The sequence below is a fragment of the Armigeres subalbatus genome, chromosome 3 (genome assembly GCF_024139115.2).
Source record: "Armigeres subalbatus isolate Guangzhou_Male chromosome 3, GZ_Asu_2, whole genome shotgun sequence".
Classification (NCBI taxonomy): domain Eukaryota; kingdom Metazoa; phylum Arthropoda; class Insecta; order Diptera; family Culicidae; genus Armigeres; species Armigeres subalbatus.
Window position 1 is genome coordinate 132652549 of NC_085141.1, and position 14698 is coordinate 132667246.

Consider the following 14698-nt stretch of genomic DNA (forward strand, 5'->3'; position numbering starts at 1 on the left):
CGTGTAGAGGAAATGACGGCTTCGGCAGGTTTTGTTCTATTATTGTCAGGAGGTTTTCTGTAATTAATTATGCTCAAATTTGGTCTAAACATTCTTTGGATATCTAAGAATCTTGTGGCCAAATCAAAAAAAATATTTGCAGAGTCTTTAACGAAACCTTGGGATTCAATTTAAAATTGAAAAATTATGTGAGCTAGTTGTGATGAGTAGGCCCACGTCACATATGGTCGGGGCTCTGCTAATTCGCATCAAGCACCAATGAAAAATCAGCAGCTTTTATTATTCACAAACTTTATCGAACATTCCTTCGCTCAGTAATAAGGACATAAAATAGATATGAATATTTTTTCGTCTTCTTCGTTTGTTCGAGGCGAAGTCGCCCATACAGGTTTTATTACCACCCTTCGGAATTCTATCTACGGAATTCTATCTTCAAGATCGGTTGTCGTGTAACATTGTATTATATTAAAGCTCTAAACCGCTCTGAGTCGATCAATGGTTATTCTTTTATTCATAGGTATTTTACGGTCGCTTTGATAGGGCCTGCTTGCGGATTCACGCAGCACATTTAGGCAGTCCCTCAGTACGCATCCTCTCACTATAACAGATTCTTTAGCATTTATCCAACTAATTTATGAGATAAAACTGCCTGCAAGTAAAACAGCTAAATTCATTGCACAAAAGTATTGTTGTGCAAGTCATCTTAAACGACTACAAACAAAACAAAATAAACTGTTGAAAATGATCTTCGCCTTGCCTCCGCATTTCCGAACGGATGAACTGCATAATATAGCTGAGGTGGAACCGTTAACAACATTCATCGACAGAACATCAGCCAGATTCCGGACTTCCTGTCAAACTTCTTCAAATCCTCTGATTGAAGCATTAAATCCAAGACTGTGATAATGGCATAGATAGTTTAAGAAACAGATTCTGACTTTTAGGTTTTTTTTTGTCAAAACTTTTTCCTATCAGTGTAATGCTCAATTAATGTAAACTAAAGGCTATTTTCCAAGACAGTGTATAATGAACTTATGATGCAGCTGCAAGATAAATCATATTTTTCGGATATTTACAAGATTTTATTGAATGTCATGTTTACACTCTTAAGCATTTCTATATACATAAAAATTAATTTCTGTCTGTCTGACCCTTACCGTGCACGCACCATACTTTGCGCAGTTGAGGAAACGCAAAATTTAATCAACTCGTACAACTTACAGAAAGTAGCTATCCGCCTGAAATAGTTTCCATGCTGTAGTATTATTATAATACTATTGTTTTAGAACTAAATTTGGTACAAATTTTTTAAATAAATAGTAAATTGAGCTTCAAAGCAGACCCCTTCTTATATGCCTAACTTTGCGCCTATCATAAGTCTAACTTGAGTCTATCATACCATTTTCTATCCAGCATTTTGAGAAAATTAGGATGCCCGGCATTATTTTCTTATGATTCGACATATTTAGTATGTTTTCACGTCTGTTGGTGGATGTACAGCCTCATTTATGTACATTGCCCACAGCTAACAAAAGTTCTTTTTTGCGCTAACCCTTTTCCGATGTGGGAACCGGATCACACATTCAACACATCAACACATTTTCTTATGTCGCAATTTCAAAAGAGTATCTTATGATGTTCATACGACCCGTTTCCTCAGTGTATGATAGTCTTATAGCATACCATGAGAGACGTTTTTCGGTCGCTGTTACGATAATGAACTGCTTTGGGGGGCTACAATACCCCATGATAAATGCCTTTTAATAAGCCCCAATTGTGGGGGCACCGGTTATGATGATGCATTTCAACTTGTTTTACTCAGCTGTGCGAAAAAAATATGGTCCCCAACATGAAATGAGCGAGAACAACGCTTTTTATCAAAACCCCTCGGTGGGGGCCGCCTATCCGAATCAGTTTTTTTCAACTTGTTTACAACTGCGATAGTTTTATTTTCATGGCTTGTTATGATTCGAAGAGGTTTTCATCTCTCTTTAATCGTTATTTGTTATCAATTGGGAGCGATTTCTGGAATCCCTGACATTAACCCTTTCAGGCCCAAATTTTTCTAAGTAGTATTACGCAGTAAATTTGATATGTTCCATTTGTTTTCGTGAATTATAATGGAGAACTGACAAAACAAGTTGAGAAATATTTTTTCGGGATGTACTAGATCATTCAAACTGTCCTTGTGTCCGGAACTTGCGATCTACAGTTAAAATGCGAGCTTTCTTCGTCACTCTAAGGGTCTGTCTCATTTGGAGAATTAAACTGAAATTAAACTTAAAAGTGACATTTCAATAATTATCAAATAACCCTGCTCGCAGAGCAAGATTACTTTTGACAGATATCGAATCATTATGCATCGATGTCTTATTGGAATTGCTGGGTAGCACCAGCCATTATTATGACTGGGTTATTTGCTAATTTTCGAACTGTCACTTTTAAGTTTAATTCTCCAAATGAGACAGAGCCTAAGCTTCGATATGTATTCAACCATATCCATAACATATTCCTAAAGATCAAAAGACATGGTCAGATGGTTTTGAGATATCCCGGGTCATCCAAACCGTCCTTGAGTTCAGAACTTGCGATCTACAACACCCACTTTAGCTTTTTCCCTTGCGTCAAGCTTGGGTATGTATTTTTTCGTTGTTTCAAGCTTGGATATGTATTCAACCATATTTATAACACATTCATGAATATCATAAAACATGGTTAGATTGTTTTGGGGTATCCTGAGTTATCCAAACTGTCCTTGAGATCCAAACTTGCGATCTACAGCTACGACACCAGCTTTCCTTGTCACTAGAAACTTGGATATGTATTCGAGCATGTCCATAACATATTTCAGAAGACCAGGAGCAGGCTTGCCTCGCCGAATAGAAAATGAGCCAGAGCAAGAGTTTTTTTTTTTGAGGAGCAGAAATAAGCATCAAAACTCACAACATTATGCATGATTAAACCCGAGCTTGTGCGTCGCAAAACAAGAGCGAGTCTATCTGTTGCGATATCTTGCGATTTACAGCCACCACTCTAGCTTTTTTCGTCGCTTTAAGTTAGGATATGTATTCATCCACATCCATAATACATTCCTGAAAACCAAGGGACATATTTAGATGATTTTTGGATATCCTGGGTCATCAAAACCGTCTTTGAGTTCAGAAAATGCGATTTACAGGCACAGCAGTACATTTTTTAGCTAACCGTCAGTGCACAGTGCAAACATGCTTTAAACTGGCTATGGTCTGTGCTATGGTGCTAATGGTTACTTTGGGTATCCGTCAAAGCACTCATATATCGGCACCAACATTTAAAATTTTCTCAAATTTACTAGGGGAACAGACGGCTTTGGCAGGTTTTGTTCTATTATTGGCAGGGGGGTTTTTGTCGACCGAATTTTATGAAATTTGGCCACAATATTCTTCGATATGCAAAGAATGTTTGGGCCAAATTTGAGCAAAATCAGTCATAAAAAAAAACCCCTGCCAATAATAGAACAAAACCTGCCAAAGCCGTCATTACCCCTAGATGTATTTGATTATTACAGTTGAATATACCAGCACCAACATTTCAAAAGTTTTTTTTCTTCAGTAATAGATCTGTAATGGATATAATTGAACTAATATTGAAGTTTTGAATAACGAAAAGAGCTTCTAAGCAGGTATAGATCTCAAGTCCTCAAGAACTCAAGGACAGTTTGAATTTCCAGGAATATCTCGAAACTATCTCACCATATCCGTTGACCTCCCGGGAGGTGTAATGGATATAATTGAAGCTTTGAGTACCAAAAATAGCGATTTTATATATAAGTTTTTCTGTTGGGGTCATGCAGCATTCAAAATCCGAGAAATTATTTCAAAACTTTTGGAGCAATTTTTGCGGAGATTCTTGGGGTGTTGACCACAAGAATTAGTTAAAAAAAATCCACAGGAATGCCGCCTTGAATTTACGAAAGAATTCCCGGAAGGTTGTTCATATTTAGGAATTAACCAAAGAATGTCTGCAGAAATTCCCAAAGCAATTTCCGTAATTCATGGAGGAAATTCCGAATGTAATTCCGGAAGTTTTTTTTGCAAAGAGAAATTCTTACGTGTTGAGTATTTGGCTTAGCAGTTTTATTATTAACTCGAACGAATAATGTTCTTGCTCCGACGTTTCGGTCCGGATTTGGGACCTATAGACATTAGAGTGGAGCGTCATGGTAATTTTTTCAAATCAATGGTTTTTCGAAGCCATTCTGGGTCCTGAACAACTGTGCAGAATTTGGGACCGATTGGTTGCTTCCTCGCTTTCCGCATCGCGTTTGAAGTTTTTATGGAAATTAGTATGGGAGAACGTATATTTTTGCATTTCTACTACTAGAGGTTTCAGTTCATCGTAAATCAAGTGGCACATTGCGTTAAAGTATGACCCAAAGGATGCCGAAAAACTTTGCTGAAGAAGGCATGTTGCTGGAACGTCCACGAAAAAAGTTATAACGCTTCAAAGATTGAGTGTTCAAACCATATGCAAAAAATCGTTTATTCTGCCAGCACTGCCGAACTACGTAGACCAATAATTTAACTGAGTGTTATTTTAAAATAATTGATCTTATAGGGCTTTAGAGCTAATGGGAGTTACATCTGCAATACAACTGCTCCCCACTCTAATAGACATAGACACGTTCCAGTGAACATAAAAATGAAGAAAATTATACTATGTTCGCACTACGGCCTAAATAACATGTTATTCAAATTATCGACAAAAGAAAGCTCATAAAACCCAATGAAACTATTTGATATGTACAAATTTATTGGGAAAATTAAAAACATCGAATCTTCATAGGAAAAATGGTGTTTGAAACCGTATGATATTGATATCTAAAGAATATGTTCAAAAGCTTGAATGAACTTCAATGGTTTGTGTCATATTTGATGTGATCGTGCTGGTTTTTCAATTTTTTATATCTAAATTTCTCGAGAAAAAAACTGGCGACCTGTCTTAAATTTCGCCGTGTCCAGGAACAGTTAAACAAATTAAGTATGAAAATAATAAATTTGTTCAAATCAAATCGCGACATACACAATCTTAGCGTACTTTATTTGTACAAACTAAGGAAATTGGATTCACGTTGCAATGTTAAGTTTGAAAATCGAAAATATTCTAAAAATAACAATATTTAAAAAGAGTAGGGGAACTGTTCCGATTTCCATCTCACTGTACATATATTCATCTCATCGCAAAACAGAGGAATACAGCACCAATCTTGTCGCTTCTTTTTGCTAACATGCGTGCTCACTGCTGAAAAAAATCACAAAAATAAATAACAAATCAAATACCTTTTCATTGCTTTGTTTTTGATGGGATGGAAATGGGAGCTATGAGATGAAGTGCCGAACCGCTCCCCTACATATAATCTAAGCCTAAAAGTTTTAGGACAAGAGTGACCAATTCTTTATTTCTGAAGAAGGTCCCAAATCCGGACCGAAACATCGGAACATTATAGTTCATTCGAGTTAATAATAATACTGCTAAGTCAAGAACTTAAAAAGTATTAATTAGAATCCAGTCGAACCTCCATTAACATTCCCAGAGAAACTTCCGCAAAAATTCAAATTGCGTTTTCTAATAAATTCCTGTAGCGATGATCACAAGAATTTCTTTTAAAAAAATCCTTAAAAATAGCGCCTTGAATATAACGAAAGATTTTCGGGAGTTTTTCCGCCGGAAGTCACAAATCAATTTCTGCGAGAATTTCCAAAGCGATTTCCGCAGGAATTAATGAAGGGATTTCCACACGTGTAGTCTCTGAAAATTTCCCGTAGGTTGTTTTTGAAGAATTTTCGTGAATTTATGACAAAATTCCCGAATGAATTTCCGCATATATTCTCGGAAAATTTCCGGAGACAATTTTGGAGCGACCTCTGCAGAATTTCCAAGACCTGTTGAATTTCTGTAAACATTTCCTGGATAATTTCCGTGAGAATTCTCGGTTGATTCATCGCAGGAATTTTTGGGACGAATCTGCGCACGAATGATGGTTTTTTTTTCGCAGGAATCGACACAGCAATTCCGAAAAATGGTGGATAAAATAGCGATGAAAATGTTAATTGGCAGAATTTCTTGCATGAAAACCTATAGAAACTGGTCACAAGAATTTTAGGGGCACTTTCCGCACCAATTCCGGACTTATTTTCGCTGAAGTTTACGCAAATTATGCATTCGTTTTTTAAAAAACGAAGTTGTCTGGTCTAATTCCATAATCTTCATGCAAGTTTATTTGGTGATCAATAATTACAACGAAGTAATATAATTTTATTTATTACTTCAGAAAAATGCAGTTTCGGCAGATTTTTATTTATTTGTAAAGTTTAACTATAAACAATTGTGATCAAATCTATCCTGAACATCACATAAAGCTCGATCAATAAAAATTTCACTGACAATATCAGAACAAAACATGCCAAAAAGCGGTCTTTATTGAAATAGTTTTGACTGTTAGTGCTTGTTCACTCATGCCTCAGTCAGTACTTCTAGTGTGGTTGTTATATTGACTGCGATTTTCGTAGTCTGGTTTTCAATTTGGTACAAACATGTGTAAAGTTGAAATTTAAAATCATATTTAAAATAAGTAATATTATAAAAACAAACTTAAAGAGAAGATATTTAGTAAATTGTGGTAACCAAAATTGAAATTTCACGTATATTTGCTTAGATTTTTTTCTGGGTCGCGCGAATTCGGCGCGGAATTGATTTCATGTCGCGCGGAAAATATTTCAGAATCTCCGTAACAACTCTGCAATAGCTTAAAACTCATTCAACAAGCACATTAGGGTCTCGCTGACATTTCTCACCAACACGAACGCAGGTTCGTGGTTGCAAACAATCCCATTTGATTTTGCCGTGACAGCTGCTCGTGGTTGCAAACAAACCGAGTAAAAGTGTGAGTGAAACGTGCGTGTACGTACACGATCGCTGAAAGCCTAATGTCTTGAATGAAACATCAATATTTTAATTATTACACTATTTCGTTTCAACTACAACCTCGAATCAATGACCGAGGCTGAGATTCACTGCTGTACAACCTTTTTCTTGAGAGGTACCCCTTCGAACTTTTACATTCATTGAGGTACCCCCTATTATTTCGCTGTGAATGAAAATAAGCATTACTTTTGAGATGTATAAAAAACGGAACTGAAAACTAATGAGATATATCCTGCCTATGATCGCATATCAGTCCCATCGTGAAACTTTGCAATTCAAATTTAGTTACATCAAGTCTTTGAAGACATGTGAAAGGCTCGAAAGCAGCTCTTGAAAGTAAACTTCGGTTCATCCGAGCATCTTGAAAGCAGGCTTCTGAGCATCTTGAAGGGAGGCCTCTAAACCTTGTCGAAGAATGCTTTTCAGCATCTCAGTAGGACGCTTCCTAGCCTCTTGAAAGAGGTTTTCAAACTCCTTGAAAGAGGAATTCCAAACCTTTTGAAGGGAAGCATCCGAGTCTCTTGACAGGAAGCTTTCGAGCCTCACGAAAAATGGGAGGCTTCCGAGCCTCTTGGAAGGTGTCTTTCAAGCTTCTTGAAAGAAGAATTCAAAACCTTTTGAAGGGAGGCTTCCAACCGTCTTGAAATGAGGCTTTCAAGCCTCTTGGAATGAGGATCTGAGCTTCTTGATAGGAAGCTTTCGAGCCTCTTGAAATGAGGCTTCCAAGCCTCTTGAAAGAAAGCTTCCGAGCCTCTTAGGGTCACTTCTGACGGAATCCACTTTTAAAAGTACTCGCGTTTTCAAGGGCACATTATTCGATACGGAAGCAACGCACAACTGTCATTTTTATTTTTTCACGCATGCTGCGACGCAGCAAAGCTGAAAAAATAAAAATGACAGTTGTGCGTTGCTTCCGTATCGAATGGTGTGCCCTTGAAAACACGAGTACTTTGAAAATTGGATTCCGTCAGGAGTGACCTTAAAAGCAGGCTTCCGAGCCTCTTGAAAGGAGGCTTCCGAGCCTCTTGAGAGGAGGTTTCTGAGTCGCTTGAAAAAAGGTTTCCGAGCTTCTTGAAAGAAGGCTTCTGAGCCTCTTGACAGGAAGCTTCCGAGCCTCTAGACTTGAAGCTTTCGAGCCTCAAGAAAGGTGGCTTCCAAGCCTTTTGAAAGGAGGCTTCCGAGCCTCTTGAAAGTAGGCTTTTGAGCCTTTTGAAATTAGGCTTCCGAGCTTCTTGATAGGAAGCTTCTGAGCCTCTTGAAGGACAGCTTCCGACAGCTTAAAAGGAGGCTTCCGAGTCTCTTAAAAGGAGGTGTCCGAGTATCTTGAAAAGAGGCTTCCGATTCTCTTGGAAGGAGGCTTCCGAGTCTCTTGAAAGGTGGCTTCTGAGCCTTATGGTAGGCTTTCGAACATCTAGAAAGTAGGACTCTGGAAAGTAGGCTTCCGAGCCTCTTCAAAAGCGGCTTTCAAGCATCTTGGAAGGAGGTTTCTGAGCTTTTTGATAGCAAGTTTTTTGAGTCTCTTGAAAGGAGGCTTCCGAGCCTCTTGAAAGGAGGCTTTCAAGCTCCTTGAAAGAAGAATTCCAAACCTTTTGAAGGGAGGCTTCCGAGTCTCTTGAAAGGAGGCTTCCGAGTCTCTTGAAAGGAGGCTTACGAGCTGCTCAGAAGAAGCCTCCCGAAAGACTTCGAAGAAGATTTTTGCAACGAAGCTACTGAGCTTTTTACAGGCTTTGATAAACTGATCGCATCGCTATGCATATTATGTACAATGCAAAGTGTTGGAATCAAATATAAAACAATTATCAAAACTAATAATAAGTTTTTATTGGAATGGTAATACATCCGCCATTAAGCATTTTTGTCCGAGGTACCCCCTGGGGCCAGCGAAGGTACCCCCAGGGGTACATGTACCCCAGGTTGAGAACCGCTGCTGTAGAAGACTGTATCAAAATAACAAACGATACCGTTCGTCGAAACTTGTTTTCATAAACATCCGCCGTATCGAAGACCCTTTCTCTTACACCTCGCCTATCCGTACAAATAAAGTCATTCAGTCAGTAGGTGAATAATGGCTTGTTATATCAAAATCCGCGCTACGATACGCTCCAGCCAACAGTAGTCGTGAATCGTACATATACCGTTCGTCTAGCGTCACAACACAACGCAAGATCTTATGGATCAGTTACCAGAGGCTCTCAAACACTGAGCCACAACACACTGAATCGCGCAATTTTAATCAAATTCACCGTGATTTCTGTAATCGTTATCATTACCTCGATAATTAAAATAAATATTTTTCTGATAACTAATTCTTAAATATTGACAAAGCCTTTGGAAAACACAAAAATTTGATTTTTTACAAATGTAGCTGAATGTTTGCTGAATCCGCAAAATTATCATTATTAGCTATTCTCTTAAAAACGATATTTAAAGTCCTCGTTTTTTAACGGCTAACATAATCGAAACGGAATCCAAAATTCAAACAATATACGTGTTTCATTTTGGAAACAGGTTGCAGTACTAACAATCAAAAGAAAACTTTCTTTTCACCAATGCGTTAATTTATAAATGTTTTGCACATGTTTAAAAGTTGGAGACCACAACGATCGTCTGTTTAATGATCTACAAACCGCCTCTTATCGTTTGCTTTTTGACTACCTTTTCGTATTTTGACGTTTGTATTCAACAGCCAATTAATGATTTCGTGGAATTTCATCTAGTTTGGTGGAATCGAACTATCCATAAGTGATCTCGTTCACTGTTGTTGTTGCCTTGTGGTTATTGATGAATCTGCATATCGGGACCGATTGGGGTGTAACTTATTCTGTAAACAAACATTGGCAGGCGATTTCCTGCTAAAGCAGGCATTTCCTGAAAAACCACAATAAACATGTATTCGACAAAATAAGCTTTTCTTTATCAGATGATGGAATTATTTTTGGACCTTTCTACGAAATCCATGAAACAATGTTCGTATACAAGAAAAGGTAATCGCAAATCGGTCCCGATATGATCAGATATAGATCGTCCATGCGTCAATGCGAGTAACGTATATGAGGTTTCATATTGAGATGCAGTTTATCAAGTGATAAACTGCACTCACTCACATATCAGTCCCATACGGGTTTTTCGCATATTGAGATAATAGCCATTGAAATTCCAAATCGTATCTTCCATATGAAACTTCGGAAAAATCTAATAAATTGAATCATCGAAATTGTTCAAATTTCGCTAAGTTGTTCATCATTCGATGGTTTACCGTGAAACGATTTAGTTTGATTGGAACATTGTTTGGTTTGGTACAATCAGGTCATGTAAATTTTTAATAGGACTGTTATGCGGGTACTCTCAATATGGGACGTATTTTTTTCACTCATGGACGTACAAAATCGCAATTTTTATTATGATTTATGAAAGTACATTATAAATGAACACTATTTATTAGGTTAATTTAAAAGTGATAAGTCAAATGGGACTGTTATGCGAGTGGGGGCATAACATAGTCTGCCTATTACGATGGATCCAAATTATTATTTAGCATAATCCCAATTCACATGAATGTTGTTTTGATTCGCTTTTCATCTTCCCTGTGCTTTATTTGCTATTCTATGCTGCGCGGACAGGTTGAAAGGTAATCCGGTTTCCCATTTCGACGAAACATTCGCCATTGAGCTTTCTCCTACCTTTTGCTTGGTTGTTTACACTTGAAACTGGCAGACTCGGCGCTGTTCTCATACGCTACTACTGCTGCTGCAATCAAGATGGGTAAGAAAGCACGTAGGTTCTATGTTTTGAATCGCGCTTCCATGTCATCTGCACGTGCAAATTTAGACTATCGTAGCTTAGAACTAAAAGAAACAGTGATCTAGGTACATAGGGTAAGGTAAGGGAAGATGGCTCAGTAACGTTTTTGAGCATCGCATATATTTCAATACAGGGATTATTGCTTTGTACGAAGAATTAATTTGGTTCTACTCTATTGTCACTCGTTTTGAGGATAAAATTTTATTTTCGAAGGGTAAGTCAGGGTGAAATATTTTTCAGTTATGTTTCTTATGCGAAACACACTTCCAATAAAACGTGTGATTTCGTCGAACAAATTTAAACATTTTTAGTAATAAAGTGTATCATATGTAATGCAGGTGATGTTGGTTGTACTGATTGACTGGGGCAAATGCCATCTAAACGGCATAGTTCGTATTAAAAAAATATTTTTCATTGCTGATTTAATAATTTTAAGGGTGTCTTTGAGCGTAATGGTGTTAATTTGTTTATTAAAATGTTACATTTTTGTCTAATGATTTGTTTGATGATTTGATTTTTGTTAAATTTTTGTCTAAGAAAGAAATACAGAATCGGATTGTTTTCATAAGAAATGGCAGACATTTTTCAAATGTAAGGCCATATTTACTCGTAAGTCGAGTCAAGTACGAGACACTGAAGAAGGCCTTACTGTTAGGGTCAAAGTACGTACCTCTTTAAGACACAATCAAGTGGTGGAATAAAATGGAATTGTACGAACATAATTTTCTTATCAGCACAGCAAATAATTTTGAAAATTCAACGACGTGTAAAATTGCAGCTGATCCCATCAAACGAATTATCATTCGATATTCAATTAAATATGACTGAATTTTACAAGCAAGCACAGTTTAAATTTATTTCGATTCGAAAGAATAGTGATATCGATTGAATGTTACGTTTATTTGTATGCTCCAAATATGTGCATGGCATACATTTAAAATCACAACATATTTGTGAGACTTTCACTTTTATTACTCAAAATGAAATAAAATGTGGATTAATGTGGTAAGGGAAGATGGCTCAGTAACTTTTTTGTGTATGATAAATGTTCACGATTCATACAAATATTGGAAAATTTATATGAGCAATTGTCCACGCTGGGAGAGGGGGTACCAACAACGGATTGAAACCTGTCCACGTGGTACGTGGACAGCCCCTTAATTTGTTTACTGAAATGTTATTTTTTTGTCTTATGAAGAAAGAAATATAGAATCGGCTTGTTTGCATAAGAAATTGATTACATTTTTTAAATGTAAGGCCATATTTACTCGTAAGTCGAGTCAAGTACGAGACACTGAAGACGGCCTTACTGATGAGGTCAAAATACGTACCTCTTAGAGACACAATCAAGTGGTGGAATTATATGGAACTCGTCTTATGACAAGTAAAATCATTCCACTGAAAGCTCGAAATAATTTTCTCTTCAGACCTTCACTTTTATGACTCAAAATGAAATTAAATGTGGATTTTTCGTTATTTCGTAGGATTTTTTTTTAAATCGGTACTTTGTACTGCATTTTGCAATGGCTAATCTCGAAATTCATGTGTCACCTGTACCTGGGCGCTAAGTATAATAAACCAATGCATCTCGGTGCCGAGTAGCGTTGTCGCCGTGAATACCAGAATATAGCAATACTAGTCACGACGGTATTTGTGTTCTTTTAAAGTTGGTCAATGGAACAACGGATCTGAGTCCTAGGATTGTGAACTTCGTGCGCCGCTTCTAGCTGGCAAGTTGTGTAATCCTTGATGAGCTTATGATAAAATGTTCCATGTTGCAATTTATGTTTTTTGTTCTATGCGAAAAGATCTTACTCTGTAGGTTTTTCGAACAGTTTGTTCGGCTTTGGGAACAGTAGCTTTGAGTCCCTATCCGCCATTATTAGGCTACTGTTTTAGGTGTAACTTCCGGGAGGATCATTCCATATTCAGCCAATGGATGTCTTGAGTCATGTAGATAATTTGCAGCGAATGTTGCAGATTGTTTCCCTCTTTTAATTTCTTTACCAGCTTGAAACTTTTTCCAAAACCAGTACAGGAGGAACATTTTGATTTTTTCACTGAGAGCTTGCCCCTTCAAGTTCTTCTATACTACTTGCCACAACTCGCCAGTTCAATTTTTTTCAAAGTGAAACATTCTTAATAAGGTGTAAAACACTTTCGATTGTATTGATTGTACTTTGATGACTTGGCCAGCCAAACAACAGAATTCTCTTCATTGCCATATCCGAAACGATTGAATCGAAAGTGTTCTACACTTTGAAGTAACTGTTACTGACTAGTAGGGCGAGACGAAGTGTATTCCACTTTAATTAAATAATCATCTCACTTGATACCGGTGAGTGACCGCTAATTGACTTCTCAAGTGTTTTAGCACTTGAACTCAAAGGGTCACTATGAGCAAAGAAAGCTTCGCTTGTGGAAAGTGCCCTGGCTTGACTCCGCAAAGTGGAAGATGCTTGCTTACAGTGTCGGAAGTTACAGAATGAATCGCCTGCTTTGAGCGTGCTTACAGCGGCACACTAGGAGTTAACTTTCTGAAATCAGTATGGCGAAAGGCATCTAAGGCTCAATTTCTCAAAAATAAGCACTTTCATCAAACAAATATTTGGTAGCCATGGTAGCGGACACCTTCCTGCATAATCGGTACCAAATAGTTTTTCATGAAAAGTTCCTTATTTTGAGAAAACCCGCGTTAGATGACTTTCGCCATACAAATTTCTGGCGGTTAACTCTTGCTGGCTGTTTTGCGCATATACTATAGCGCCTGGATGTGACAGCGGCGAGTAGAAAATCAGCCACTGCCAATAATTCATTGATAAAAATTATGTTACTAGGAAAATGACTGGAAGCTTCCTACCATCATTTTAAAGTATGACGAAGCGACTCAAGGCTGTGTGAATGAACGCAACAAGGCTGTGTGCAATGTAAGCAAGGCTGCAAGGCAAGACAGCTGCCACTTGAACCACGGCAAAGAATCATAGCCGCATAGCGGTTTACCTTATTGAAATTAATTTCTTATCATCAGGTATACTTTCTCCAACAAACAACGAGGAAGATGTCATTTATTTGTCTAGCTGTTATCTTATCATTCGACAGTGAAAATGAGAAGTTGTCCAAAGCTATCTGAATGCAAATAACTTTCTGTTGATTTGAAATACTTTCGTTTTGCCAAGGTTAACAATGCAATGGCAACATATAAAAATTATATCAAATGATTCAATCAAATCAGATAAAAAGAATCGTTCGGTTTTATGTTTCTTAAAAATGCGATTCCAGCAAAGCTGGAATAATAAAAATGACAGTTGACAGTTGGCTCCCGTTTCGAATGGGGTGCCCTTGAAAATGAGAGTGGATTTAGTTTTGGATTCCGGGAGGCTTGTCCTTAAGTCGCTGGCTTCTAGGGGACTTCCTTTGGATGTTAATGCAGGATTTCCTTCGGAAGTTCCTCCGCAAGTTCCCCGAGGAATTCCTTTGGATTTTTCTCCAGGGATTCATTCGGAAGAACCTCCAGTAATTTCTTCGTAAGTTCTTCCAGGATTTCCTCAACAAGTTTCTCCTCCAGTAATTCCTCTGCAAGTTCCTCCAGGAATGCTTTTGGAAGTTCCTCCAGGAATGCATGGAGGAGCATCCAAAAAAAATTCCCGGGGGAGCTTCCGAAGAAACTCCCGGATGAGCTTCCGAAAGAATTCTCGAAGGAGCTTTCAAAAGGAATTCTTGGAGGAAATTCTGGAGGAATTATTGGAAGATCTTTCAAAGGATTTTCTGGAGGAACTTCCGAAAGAATTCCTGGAGGAACTTTGGAGGGATTTCCTGGAGGAATTTTCGAAGTATTTCCTGGAAGAACTTCCGAAGGAATTCCTGGATTGACTTCCGCCAGAGTTCCAGGATAAGCTCCCGAAGAGATTCGTGGAAGAACTTTTAAGAAATTCCT

At 37.7% G+C, this 14698-nt stretch overlaps 1 protein-coding gene across 1 annotated transcript in view; it reads left to right on the forward strand.

Moving 5' to 3' along the window:
- The window catches only part of LOC134219462 (bleomycin hydrolase), a 35512-nt gene that overhangs the window by 9306 nt on the left and 11508 nt on the right, over positions 1 to 14698 (forward strand). The window lies entirely within an intron of this gene.